Here is a 15,323-nt window from a genome sequence, read left to right as displayed (position 1 = left end):
CAAGAACAACAAGAACAACAAGAACAACAAGAACAACAAGAACAACAAGAACAACAAGAACAACAAGAACAACAAGAACAACAAGAACAACAAGAACAACGAGAACAACGAGAACAACGAGAACGACTAGAAAAACCAGAACAACAACAACAAGAACATCTAGAACAAGAACAAGAAGAACAACAAGAACAACAACAACCAGAACAACAAGAACTACAACAGCAACGAGAGCAACAAGGACAACAAGATCAACAAGAACAACAAGAACAACAAGAACAACAACAACAAGAACAGCAAGAACAACAACAACATTAACAACAAGAACATCAACAACCAGAGCAACAAGAGCAACAAGAGCAACAAGTGCGACAAGAACAACAAGAACAACAAGAACAACAAGAGCAACAAGAGCAACAAGAACAACAAGAACAACAGGAACAACAACAGCAACAACAACAAGAACAACAACAACAACAAGAACAACAAGAACAACAAGAACAACAAGAACAACAAGAACAACGAGAACAACGAGAACAACGAGAACAACGAGAATAACGAGAACAACGAGAACAACAAGAACAACGAGAACAACGAGGTCAACGAGAACAACGAGAACAACGAGAACAACGAGAACAACGAGTACAACGAGAACAACGAGAACAACGAGAACAACGAGAACAACGAGAACAACGAGAATAACGAGAACAACGAGAACAACAAGAACAACGAGAACAACGAGGTCAACGAGAACAACGAGAACAACGAGAACAACGAGAACAACGAGTACAACGAGAACAACGAGAACAACGAGATCAACGAGATCAACAAGATCAACAAGATCAACAAGATCAACAAGATCAACAAGAACAAGAAGAACAACAAGAACAAAAAGAACAACAAGAACAACAAGAACAACAAGAACAACAAGAACAACAAGAACAACAAGAACAACAAGAACAACAAGAACAACAAGCACAACAAGAACAACAAGGACAACAACAACAAGAACAACAAGGACAACATCATCAACAACAACAAGAAGAACAACATGAACAGTAAGAACAACAAGAACAACAAGAACAACAAGAAGAACATCATCAACAACAACAACAAGAACAACATGAACAGTAAGAACAACAAGAACAACAAGAACAACAAGAAGAACAAGAACAACAAGAACAACAAGAACAACAAGAAGAACAAGAACAACAAGAACAACAAGAACAACAAGAACAACAAGAACAACAAGAACAACAAGAACATCAAGAACAACAAGAACAACAAGAACATCAACAACCAGAACAACAAGAACAACAACAGCAACAAGAGCAACAAGAGCAACAAGAGCAACAATAACAACAAGAACAACAAGAACAACAAGATCAACAAGAGCAACAAGACCAACAAGAACAACAAGAACAACAAGAACAACAAGGACAACAACAACAACAACAACAACAACAAGAGCAACAAGAATAACATGACCAGCAAGAACAACAAGAACAACATGAACAAGAACAGCAAGAAAAACAACAACAACAACAACAAAAATAAGAACAACAAGAACAACAAGAACAACAACATGAACAACCGGAACAACAAGAACAACAAGAACAACCAGAACAACAACAACAAGGACACCTAGAACAACAACAACAAGAACAACAAGAACACCAAGAACAACAAGAACAACTAGAACAACAAGGACAACAAGACAACATGAACAGCAAGAAAAACAAGAACAACAAGAACAAGAACAAGAACAACAAGAACAACCGGAACAACAAGAACAACAAGAACAACCAGAACAACAACAACATGAACAACTAGAACAACAACAAGAAGAACAACAAGAACAACATGAACAACAAGAACAACAAGAACAACAAGAACAACAAGAACAACAAGAACAACAAGAACAACAAGAACAACAAGAACAACAAGAACAACAAGAACAACGAGAACAACAAGAACAACGAGAACAACGAGAACAACGAGAACAACGAGAACAACGAGAACAACAAGAACAACAAGAACAACAACAAGAACAACAAGAACAACGAGAACAACAAGAGCAACAAGAGCAACAAGAGCAACAAGAGCAACAAGAACAACAAGAACAACAAGAACAACAAGATCAACAAGCACAACAAGAACAACAAGGACAACAACAACAAGAACAACAAGGACAAGGACAAAAACTACAACTACAACAAGAACAACAACAACCAGAACAAAAAGAACAACTACAGCAACAAGAGCAACAAAAGCAACAAGAGCAACAAGAGCAACAAGAGCAACAAGAACAACAAGAACAACAAGAACAACAAGAACAGCAAGAACAACAAAAGCAACAAGAACAACAAGAACAACAAGAACAACCGGAACAACAAGAACGACAAGAAAAACCAGAACAACAACAACAAGAACATCTAGAACAAGAACAAGAAGAACAACAAGAACAACAACAACCAGAACAACAAGAACTACAACAGCAACGAGAGCAACAAGAACAACAAGATCAACAAGAACAACAAGAACAACAAGAACAACAAGAACAACAAGAACAACAAGAACAACAACAACAAGAACAGCAAGAACAACAACAACATTAACAACAAGAACATCAACAACCAGAGCAACAAGAGCAACAAGAGCAACAAGTGCAACAAGAACAACAAGAACAACAAGCACAACAAGAACAACAAGAACAACAAGAGCAACAAGAGCAACAAGAACAACAAGAACAACAGGAACAACAACAACAACAACAACAACAACAAGAACAACAAGAACAACAAGAACAACAAGAACAACGAGAACAACGAGAACAACGAGAACAACGAGAACAACGAGAACAACAAGAACAACGAGAACAACGAGGTCAACGAGAACAACGAGAACAACGAGAACAACGAGAACAACGAGTACAACGAGAACAACGAGAACAACGAGATCAACGAGATCAACAAGATCAACAAGATCAACAAGATCAACAAGATCAACAAGAACAACAAGAACAACAAGAACAAAAAGAACAACAAGAACAACAAGAACAACAAGAACAACAAGAACAACAAGAACAACAAGAACAACAAGAACAACAAGAACAACAAGAACAACAAGCACAACAAGAACAACAAGGACAACAACAACAAGAACAACAAGGACAACATCATCAACAACAACAACAAGAACAACATGAACAGTAAGAACAACAAGAACAACAAGAACAACAAGAAGAACATCATCAACAACAACAACAAGAACAACATGAACAGTAAGAACAACAAGAACAACAAGAACAACAAGAAGAACAAGAACAACAAGAACAACAAGAACAACAAGAAGAACAAGAACAACAAGAACAACAAGAACAACAAGAACAACAAGAACAACAAGAACAACAAGAACATCAACAACCAGAACAACAAGAACAACAACAGCAACAAGAGCAACAAGAGCAACAAGAGCAACAATAACAACAAGAACAACAAGAACAACAAGATCAACAAGAGCAACAAGACCAACAAGAACAACAAGAACAACAAGGACAACAAGAACAAGAACAGCAAGAGCAACAATAACAAGAACCACATGAACAACAACAAGAACAACAAGAACAACAACAACAGCAGGAACAACAAGAACCACAACGACAAGAACAACAACAACAAGAACGACAAAAACAACGAGAACAACAAGAACAACAAGAACAACAAGGACAACAACAACAATAACAACAACAAGAACAACAAGAACAGCAAGAGCAACAACAACAACAAGAACAACAAGAATAACAACAAAATGAAGAACAAGAACATCAACAAACAGAACAACAAGAACAACAACAGCAACAAGAGCAACAAGAGCAACAAGAGCAACAAGAGCAACAAGAACAACAAGAACAACAAGAACAACCAGAACAACAACAACAAGAACAACTAGAACAACAACAAGAAGAACAACAAGAACAACATGAACAAAAAAAACAACAAGAACAACAAGAACAACAAGAACAACAAGAGCAACAAGAACAACAAGAACAACAAGAACAACAAGAACAACAAGAACAACGAGAACAACAAGAACAACAAGAACAACAAGAACAACAAGAACAACAAAAACAACCGGAACAACAAGAACGATAAGAAAAACCAGAACAACAACAACAAGAACAACTAGAACAAGAACAAGAAGAACAACAAGAACAACAACAACAAAAACAACAAGAACAGAAAGAACAACAAGGACAACAAGAACAAGAACCACATGAACAACAACAAGAAGAACAACAAGAACAACAACAACAACAGGAACAACAAGAACCGCAACGACAAGAACAACAACAACAAGAACAACAAAAACAACGAGAACAACAAGAACAACAAGAACAACAAGAACAACAAGGACAACAACAACAATAACAACAACAAGAACAACAAGAACTGCAAGAGCAACAACAACAACAACAAGAACAACAAGAATAACAACAACATGAAGAACAAGAACATCAACAACCAGAACAACAAGAACAACAACAGCAACAAGAGCAACAAGAGCAACAAGAGCAACAAGAACAACAAGAACAACAAGATCAACAAGAACAACAAGCACAACAAGAACACCAAGGACAACAACAACAAGAACAACAAGGACAACAACAACAACAACGACAACTAGAACAACAACAAGAAGAACAACAAGAACAACATGAACAGCAAAAACAACAAGAACAACAAGAACAACAAGAACAACAAGAACAACAAGTACAACAAGAACAACAACAACAAGAACAACAAGAACAACAAGAACAACAAGAACAACAAGAACAACAAGAACAATAAGGACAACAACAACAATAACAACAACAAGAACAACAAGAACAACAAGAACAACAAGAACAACAAGAACAACAAGAACAACAAGAATAACAAGAACAACAAGAACAACAAGAACAACAAGAACAACATGAACAACAAGAACAACAAGAACAACAAGAACAACAAGAACAACAAGGACAACAACAACAACAACAACAACAACAAGAGCAACAAGAATAACATGACCAGCAAGAACAACAAGAACAAGAACAGCAAGAAAAACAACAACAACAACAACAAAAATAAGAACAACAACAACAAGAACAACAACATGAACAACCGGAACAACAAGAGCAACAAGAACAACCAGAACAACAACAACAAGGACAACTAGAACAACAACAACAAGAACAACAAGAACAACAAGAACAACTAGAACAACAAGGACAACAAGACAACATGAACAGCAAGAAAAACAAGAACAACAAGAACAAGAACAACAAGAACAACCGGAACAACAAGAACAACAAGAACAACCAGAACAACAACAACAAGAACAACTAGAACAACAACAAGAAGAACAACAAGAACAACATGAACAACAAGAACAACAAGAACAACAAGAACAACAAGAACAACAAGAACAACAAGAACAACAAGAACAACAAGAACAACAAGAACAACAAGAACAACAAGAACAACAAGAACAACAAGAACAACAAGAACAACAAGAACAACAAGAACAACAAGAACAACAAGAACAACAAGAACAACAAGAACAACAAGAACAACAAGAACAACAAGAACAACGAGAACAACGAGAACAACGAGAACGACTAGAAAAACCAGAACAACAACAACAAGAACATCTAGAACAAGAACAAGAAGAACAACAAGAACAACAACAACCAGAACAACAAGAACTACAACAGCAACGAGAGCAACAAGGACAACAAGATCAACAAGAACAACAAGAACAACAAGAACAACAACAACAAGAACAGCAAGAACAACAACAACATTAACAACAAGAACATCAACAACCAGAGCAACAAGAGCAACAAGAGCAACAAGTGCGACAAGAACAACAAGAACAACAAGAACAACAAGAGCAACAAGAGCAACAAGAACAACAAGAACAACAGGAACAACAACAGCAACAACAACAAGAACAACAACAACAACAAGAACAACAAGAACAACAAGAACAACAAGAACAACAAGAACAACGAGAACAACGAGAACAACGAGAACAACGAGAATAACGAGAACAACGAGAACAACAAGAACAACGAGAACAACGAGGTCAACGAGAACAACGAGAACAACGAGAACAACGAGAACAACGAGTACAACGAGAACAACGAGAACAACGAGAACAACGAGAACAACGAGAACAACGAGAATAACGAGAACAACGAGAACAACAAGAACAACGAGAACAACGAGGTCAACGAGAACAACGAGAACAACGAGAACAACGAGAACAACGAGTACAACGAGAACAACGAGAACAACGAGATCAACGAGATCAACAAGATCAACAAGATCAACAAGATCAACAAGATCAACAAGAACAACAAGAACAACAAGAACAAAAAGAACAACAAGAACAACAAGAACAACAAGAACAACAAGAACAACAAGAACAACAAGAACAACAAGAACAACAAGAACAACAAGAACAACAAGCACAACAAGAACAACAAGGACAACAACAACAAGAACAACAAGGACAACATCATCAACAACAACAAGAAGAACAACATGAACAGTAAGAACAACAAGAACAACAAGAACAACAAGAAGAACATCATCAACAACAACAACAAGAACAACATGAACAGTAAGAACAACAAGAACAACAAGAACAACAAGAAGAACAAGAACAACAAGAACAACAAGAACAACAAGAAGAACAAGAACAACAAGAACAACAAGAACAACAAGAACAACAAGAACAACAAGAACAACAAGAACATCAAGAACAACAAGAACAACAAGAACATCAGCAACCAGAACAACAAGAACAACAACAGCAACAAGAGCAACAAGAGCAACAAGAGCAACAATAACAACAAGAACAACAAGAACAACAAGATCAACAAGAGCAACAAGACCAACAAGAACAACAAGAACAACAAGAACAACAAGGACAACAACAACAACAACAACAACAACAAGAGCAACAAGAATAACATGACCAGCAAGAACAACAAGAACAACAAGAACAAGAACAGCAAGAAAAACAACAACAACAACAACAAAAATAAGAACAACAAGAACAACAAGAACAACAACATGAACAACCGGAACAACAAGAACAACAAGAACAACCAGAACAACAACAACAAGGACACCTAGAACAACAACAACAAGAACAACAAGAACACCAAGAACAACAAGAACAACTAGAACAACAAGGACAACAAGACAACATGAACAGCAAGAAAAACAAGAACAACAAGAACAAGAACAAGAACAACAAGAACAACTGGAACAACAAGAACAACAAGAACAACCAGAACAAGAACAACATGAACAACAAGAACAACAAGAACAACAAGAACAACAAGAACAACAAGAACAACAAGAACAACAAGAACAACAAGAACAACGAGAACAACAAGAACAACGAGAACAACGAGAACAACGAGAACAACGAGAACAACGAGAACAACAAGAACAACAAGAACAACAACAAGAACAACAAGAACAACGAGAACAACAAGAGCAACAAGAGCAACAAGAGCAACAAGAGCAACAAGAACAACAAGAACAACAAGAACAACAAGATCAACAAGCACAACAAGAACAACAAGGACAACAACAACAAGAACAACAAGGACAGCAAGAACAACAAAAGCAACAAGAACAACAAGAACAACAAGAACAACCGGAACAACAAGAACGACAAGAAAAACCAGAACAACAACAACAAGAACATCTAGAACAAGATCAAGAAGAACAACAAGAACAACAACAACCAGAACAACAAGAACTACAACAGCAACGAGAGCAACAAGAACAACAAGATCAACAAGAACAACAAGAACAACAAGAACAACAAGAACAACAACAACAAGAACAGCAAGAACAACAACAACATTAACAACAAGAACATCAACAACCAGAGCAACAAGAGCAACAAGAGCAACAAGTGCAACAAGAACAACAAGAACAACAAGCACAACAAGAACAACAAGAACAACAAGAGCAACAAGAGCGACAAGAACAACAAGAACAACAGGAACAACAACAACAACAACAACAACAACAAGAACAACAAGAACAACAAGAACAACAAGAACAACGAGAACAACGAGAACAACGAGAACAACGAGAACAACGAGAACAACAAGAACAACGAGAACAACGAGGTCAACGAGAACAACGAGAACAACGAGAACAACGAGAACAACGAGTACAACGAGAACAACGAGAACAACGAGATCAACGAGATCAACAAGATCAACAAGATCAACAAGATCAACAAGATCAACAAGAACAACAAGAACAACAAGAACAAAAAGAACAACAAGAACAACAAGAACAACAAGAACAACAAGAACAACAAGAACAACAAGAACAACAAGAACAACAAGAACAACAAGAACAACAAGCACAACAAGAACAACAAGGACAACAACAACAAGAACAACAAGGACAACATCATCAACAACAACAACAAGAACAACATGAACAGTAAGAACAACAAGAACAACAAGAACAACAAGAAGAACAAGAACAACAAGAACAACAAGAACAACAAGAAGAACAAGAACAACAAGAACAACAAGAACAACAAGAACAACAAGAACAACAAGAACATCAACAACCAGAACAACAAGAACAACAACAGCAACAAGAGCAACAAGAGCAACAAGAGCAACAATAACAACAAGAACAACAAGAACAACAAGTACAACAAGAACAACAACAACAAGAACAACAAGAACAACAAGAACAACAAGAACAACAAGAACAACAAGAACAATAAGGACAACAACAACAATAACAACAACAAGAACAACAAGAACAACAAGAACAACAAGAACAACAAGAACAACAAGAACAACAAGAATAACAAGAACAACAAGAACAACAAGAACAACAAGAACAACATGAACAACAAGAACAACAAGAACAACAAGAACAACAAGAACAACAAGGACAACAACAACAACAACAACAACAACAAGAGCAACAAGAATAACATGACCAGCAAGAACAACAAGAACAAGAACAGCAAGAAAAACAACAACAACAACAACAAAAATAAGAACAACAACAACAAGAACAACAACATGAACAACCGGAACAACAAGAGCAACAAGAACAACCAGAACAACAACAACAAGGACAACTAGAACAACAACAACAAGAACAACAAGAACAACAAGAACAACTAGAACAACAAGGACAACAAGACAACATGAACAGCAAGAAAAACAAGAACAACAAGAACAAGAACAACAAGAACAACCGGAACAACAAGAACAACAAGAACAACCAGAACAACAACAACAAGAACAACTAGAACAACAACAAGAAGAACAACAAGAACAACATGAACAACAAGAACAACAAGAACAACAAGAACAACAAGAACAACAAGAACAACAAGAACAACAAGAACAACAAGAACAACAAGAACAACAAGAACAACAAGAACAACAAGAACAACAAGAACAACAAGAACAACAAGAACAACAAGAACAACAAGAACAACAAGAACAACAAGAACAACAAGAACAACGAGAACAACGAGAACAACGAGAACGACTAGAAAAACCAGAACAACAACAACAAGAACATCTAGAACAAGAACAAGAAGAACAACAAGAACAACAACAACCAGAACAACAAGAACTACAACAGCAACGAGAGCAACAAGGACAACAAGATCAACAAGAACAACAAGAACAACAAGAACAACAACAACAAGAACAGCAAGAACAACAACAACATTAACAACAAGAACATCAACAACCAGAGCAACAAGAGCAACAAGAGCAACAAGTGCGACAAGAACAACAAGAACAACAAGAACAACAAGAGCAACAAGAGCAACAAGAACAACAAGAACAACAGGAACAACAACAGCAACAACAACAAGAACAACAACAACAACAAGAACAACAAGAACAACAAGAACAACAAGAACAACAAGAACAACGAGAACAACGAGAACAACGAGAACAACGAGAATAACGAGAACAACGAGAACAACAAGAACAACGAGAACAACGAGGTCAACGAGAACAACGAGAACAACGAGAACAACGAGAACAACGAGTACAACGAGAACAACGAGAACAACGAGAACAACGAGAACAACGAGAACAACGAGAATAACGAGAACAACGAGAACAACAAGAACAACGAGAACAACGAGGTCAACGAGAACAACGAGAACAACGAGAACAACGAGAACAACGAGTACAACGAGAACAACGAGAACAACGAGATCAACGAGATCAACAAGATCAACAAGATCAACAAGATCAACAAGATCAACAAGAACAACAAGAACAACAAGAACAAAAAGAACAACAAGAACAACAAGAACAACAAGAACAACAAGAACAACAAGAACAACAAGAACAACAAGAACAACAAGAACAACAAGAACAACAAGCACAACAAGAACAACAAGGACAACAACAACAAGAACAACAAGGACAACATCATCAACAACAACAAGAAGAACAACATGAACAGTAAGAACAACAAGAACAACAAGAACAACAAGAAGAACATCATCAACAACAACAACAAGAACAACATGAACAGTAAGAACAACAAGAACAACAAGAACAACAAGAAGAACAAGAACAACAAGAACAACAAGAACAACAAGAAGAACAAGAACAACAAGAACAACAAGAACAACAAGAACAACAAGAACAACAAGAACAACAAGAACATCAAGAACAACAAGAACAACAAGAACATCAGCAACCAGAACAACAAGAACAACAACAGCAACAAGAGCAACAAGAGCAACAAGAGCAACAATAACAACAAGAACAACAAGAACAACAAGATCAACAAGAGCAACAAGACCAACAAGAACAACAAGAACAACAAGAACAACAAGGACAACAACAACAACAACAACAACAACAAGAGCAACAAGAATAACATGACCAGCAAGAACAACAAGAACAACAAGAACAAGAACAGCAAGAAAAACAACAACAACAACAACAAAAATAAGAACAACAAGAACAACAAGAACAACAACATGAACAACCGGAACAACAAGAACAACAAGAACAACCAGAACAACAACAACAAGGACACCTAGAACAACAACAACAAGAACAACAAGAACACCAAGAACAACAAGAACAACTAGAACAACAAGGACAACAAGACAACATGAACAGCAAGAAAAACAAGAACAACAAGAACAAGAACAAGAACAACAAGAACAACCGGAACAACAAGAACAACAAGAACAACCAGAACAAGAACAACATGAACAACAAGAACAACAAGAACAACAAGAACAACAAGAACAACAAGAACAACAAGAACAACAAGAACAACAAGAACAACGAGAACAACAAGAACAACGAGAACAACGAGAACAACGAGAACAACGAGAACAACGAGAACAACAAGAACAACAAGAACAACAACAAGAACAACAAGAACAACGAGAACAACAAGAGCAACAAGAGCAACAAGAGCAACAAGAGCAACAAGAACAACAAGAACAACAAGAACAACAAGATCAACAAGCACAACAAGAACAACAAGGACAACAACAACAAGAACAACAAGGACAGCAAGAACAACAAAAGCAACAAGAACAACAAGAACAACAAGAACAACCGGAACAACAAGAACGACAAGAAAAACCAGAACAACAACAACAAGAACATCTAGAACAAGATCAAGAAGAACAACAAGAACAACAACAACCAGAACAACAAGAACTACAACAGCAACGAGAGCAACAAGAACAACAAGATCAACAAGAACAACAAGAACAACAAGAACAACAAGAACAACAACAACAAGAACAGCAAGAACAACAACAACATTAACAACAAGAACATCAACAACCAGAGCAACAAGAGCAACAAGAGCAACAAGTGCAACAAGAACAACAAGAACAACAAGCACAACAAGAACAACAAGAACAACAAGAGCAACAAGAGCGACAAGAACAACAAGAACAACAGGAACAACAACAACAACAACAACAACAACAAGAACAACAAGAACAACAAGAACAACAAGAACAACGAGAACAACGAGAACAACGAGAACAACGAGAACAACGAGAACAACAAGAACAACGAGAACAACGAGGTCAACGAGAACAACGAGAACAACGAGAACAACGAGAACAACGAGTACAACGAGAACAACGAGAACAACGAGATCAACGAGATCAACAAGATCAACAAGATCAACAAGATCAACAAGATCAACAAGAACAACAAGAACAACAAGAACAAAAAGAACAACAAGAACAACAAGAACAACAAGAACAACAAGAACAACAAGAACAACAAGAACAACAAGAACAACAAGAACAACAAGAACAACAAGCACAACAAGAACAACAAGGACAACAACAACAAGAACAACAAGGACAACATCATCAACAACAACAACAAGAACAACATGAACAGTAAGAACAACAAGAACAACAAGAACAACAAGAAGAACAAGAACAACAAGAACAACAAGAACAACAAGAAGAACAAGAACAACAAGAACAACAAGAACAACAAGAACAACAAGAACAACAAGAACATCAACAACCAGAACAACAAGAACAACAACAGCAACAAGAGCAACAAGAGCAACAAGAGCAACAATAACAACAAGAACAACAAGAACAACAAGATCAACAAGAGCAACAAGACCAACAAGAACAACAAGAACAACAAGGACAACAAGAACAAGAACAGCAAGAGCAACAATAACAAGAACCACATGAACAACAACAAGAACAACAAGAACAACAACAACAGCAGGAACAACAAGAACCACAACGACAAGAACAACAACAACAAGAACGACAAAAACAACGAGAACAACAAGAACAACAAGAACAACAAGGACAACAACAACAATAACAACAACAAGAACAACAAGAACAGCAAGAGCAACAACAACAACAAGAACAACAAGAATAACAACAAAATGAAGAACAAGAACATCAACAACCAGAACAACAAGAACAACAACAGCAACAAGAGCAACAAGAGCAACAAGAGCAACAAGAGCAACAAGAGCAACAAGAACAACAAGAACAACGAGAACAACCAGAACAACAACAACAAGAACAACTAGAACAACAACAAGAAGAACAACAAGAACAACATGAACAACAAAAACAACAAGAACAACAAGAACAACAAGAACAACAAGAGCAACAAGAACAACAAGAACAACAAGAACAACAAGAACAACAAGAACAACAAGAACAACGAGAACAACAAGAACAACAAGAACAACAAGAACAACAAGAACAACAAAAACAACCGGAACAACAAGAACGATAAGAAAAACCAGAACAACAACAACAAGAACAACTAGAACAAGAACAAGAAGAACAACAAGAACAACAACAACCAGAACAACAAGAACTACAACAGCAACGAGAGCAACAAGAGCAACAAGATCAACAAGAACAACAAGAACAACAAGAACAACAAGAACAACAACAACAACAACAAGAACAACAAGAACAACAAGAACAACAAGCACAACAAGAACAACAAGGACAACAACAACAAGAACAACAAGGACAACATCATCAACAACAACAACAAGAACAACATGAACAGTAAGAACAACAAGAACAACAAGAGCAACAAGAAGAACAAGAACAACAAGAACAACAAGGACCACATCATCAACAACAACAACAAGAACAACGTGAACAGTAAGAGCAACAAGAACAACAAGAACAACGAGAACAACGAGAACAACAAGAACAACAACAACAACAAGAACAACAAGAACAACAAGAACAACGAGAACAACGAGAACAACGAGAACAGCGAGACCAACGAGAACAACGAGAGCAACGAGAACAACGAGAACAACGAGGACAACGAGAACAACGAGAACAAAGAGAACAACGAGAACAACAAGAACAACAAGAGCAACAAGAACAACAAGAGCAACAAGAGCAACAAGAGCAACAAGATCAACAGGAACAACAAGAACAACAAGCGCAACAAGAACAACAAGGACAACAACAACAAGAACAACAAGGACAACATCATCAACAACAACAACAAGAACAACAAGGACACCATCATCAACAACAACAACAAGAACAACATGACCAGTAAGAACAACAAGAACAACAAGAACAACAAGCACAACAAGAACAACAAGGACAACAACAACAAGAACAACAAGGACAACATCATCAACAACAACAACAAGAACAACATGAACAGTAAGAACAACAAGAACAACAAGAGCAACAAGAAGAACAAGAACAACAAGAACAACAAGGACAACATCATCAACAACAACAACAAGAACAACGTGATCAGTAAGAGCAACAAGAACAACAAGAACAACGAGAAGAACAAGAACAACGAGAACAACAAGAACAACAACAACAACAAGAACAACAAGAACAACAAGAACAACAAGAACAACAAGAACAACGAGAACAACGAGAACAACGAGAACAGCGAGACCAACGAGAACAACGAGAACAACGAGAACAACGAGAACAACGAGAACAACGAGAACAACGAGAACAACAAGCACAACAAGAACAACAATGACAACAACAACAAGAACAACAAGGACAATAACAACAACAACAACAAGAACAACAAGAACAACAAGAACAACAAAAACAACGAGAACAACGAGAACAACGAGAACAACGAGAACAACGAGACCAACGAGAACAACGAGAACAACGAGAACAACATGAACAACAAGAACAACAAGAGCAACAAGAACAACAAGAACAACAAGAACAACCGGAACAACAAGAACGACAAGAAAATCCAGAACAACAACAACAAGAACAACTAGAACAAGAACAAGAAGAACAACAAGAACAACAAGAACTACAACAGCAACGAGAGCAACAAGAACAACAAGATCAACAAGAACACCAAGAACAACAAGAACAACAAGAACAACAACAACAAGAACAGCAAGAACAACAACAACATTAACAACAAGAACATCAACAACCAGAGCAACAAGAGCAACAAGAGCAACAAGTGCAACAAGAACAACAAGAACAACAAGCATAACAAGAAGAACAAGAACAACAAGAGCAACAAGAACAAGAAGAACAACAAGAACAACAACAACCAGAACAACAAGAACTACAACAGCAACGAGAGCAACAACAACAACAACAACAACAAGAACAACAAGAACAACAAGAACAACGAGAACAACGAGAACAACGAGAACAACGAGAACAACGAGAACAACGAGAACAACGAGAACGACGAGAACAACGAGAACAACGAGGACAAC

The sequence above is a fragment of the Megalopta genalis genome, chromosome 8 (genome assembly GCF_051020955.1).
Source record: "Megalopta genalis isolate 19385.01 chromosome 8, iyMegGena1_principal, whole genome shotgun sequence".
NCBI lineage: Eukaryota > Metazoa > Arthropoda > Insecta > Hymenoptera > Halictidae > Megalopta > Megalopta genalis.
This window is presented reverse-complemented; position numbering follows the sequence as displayed.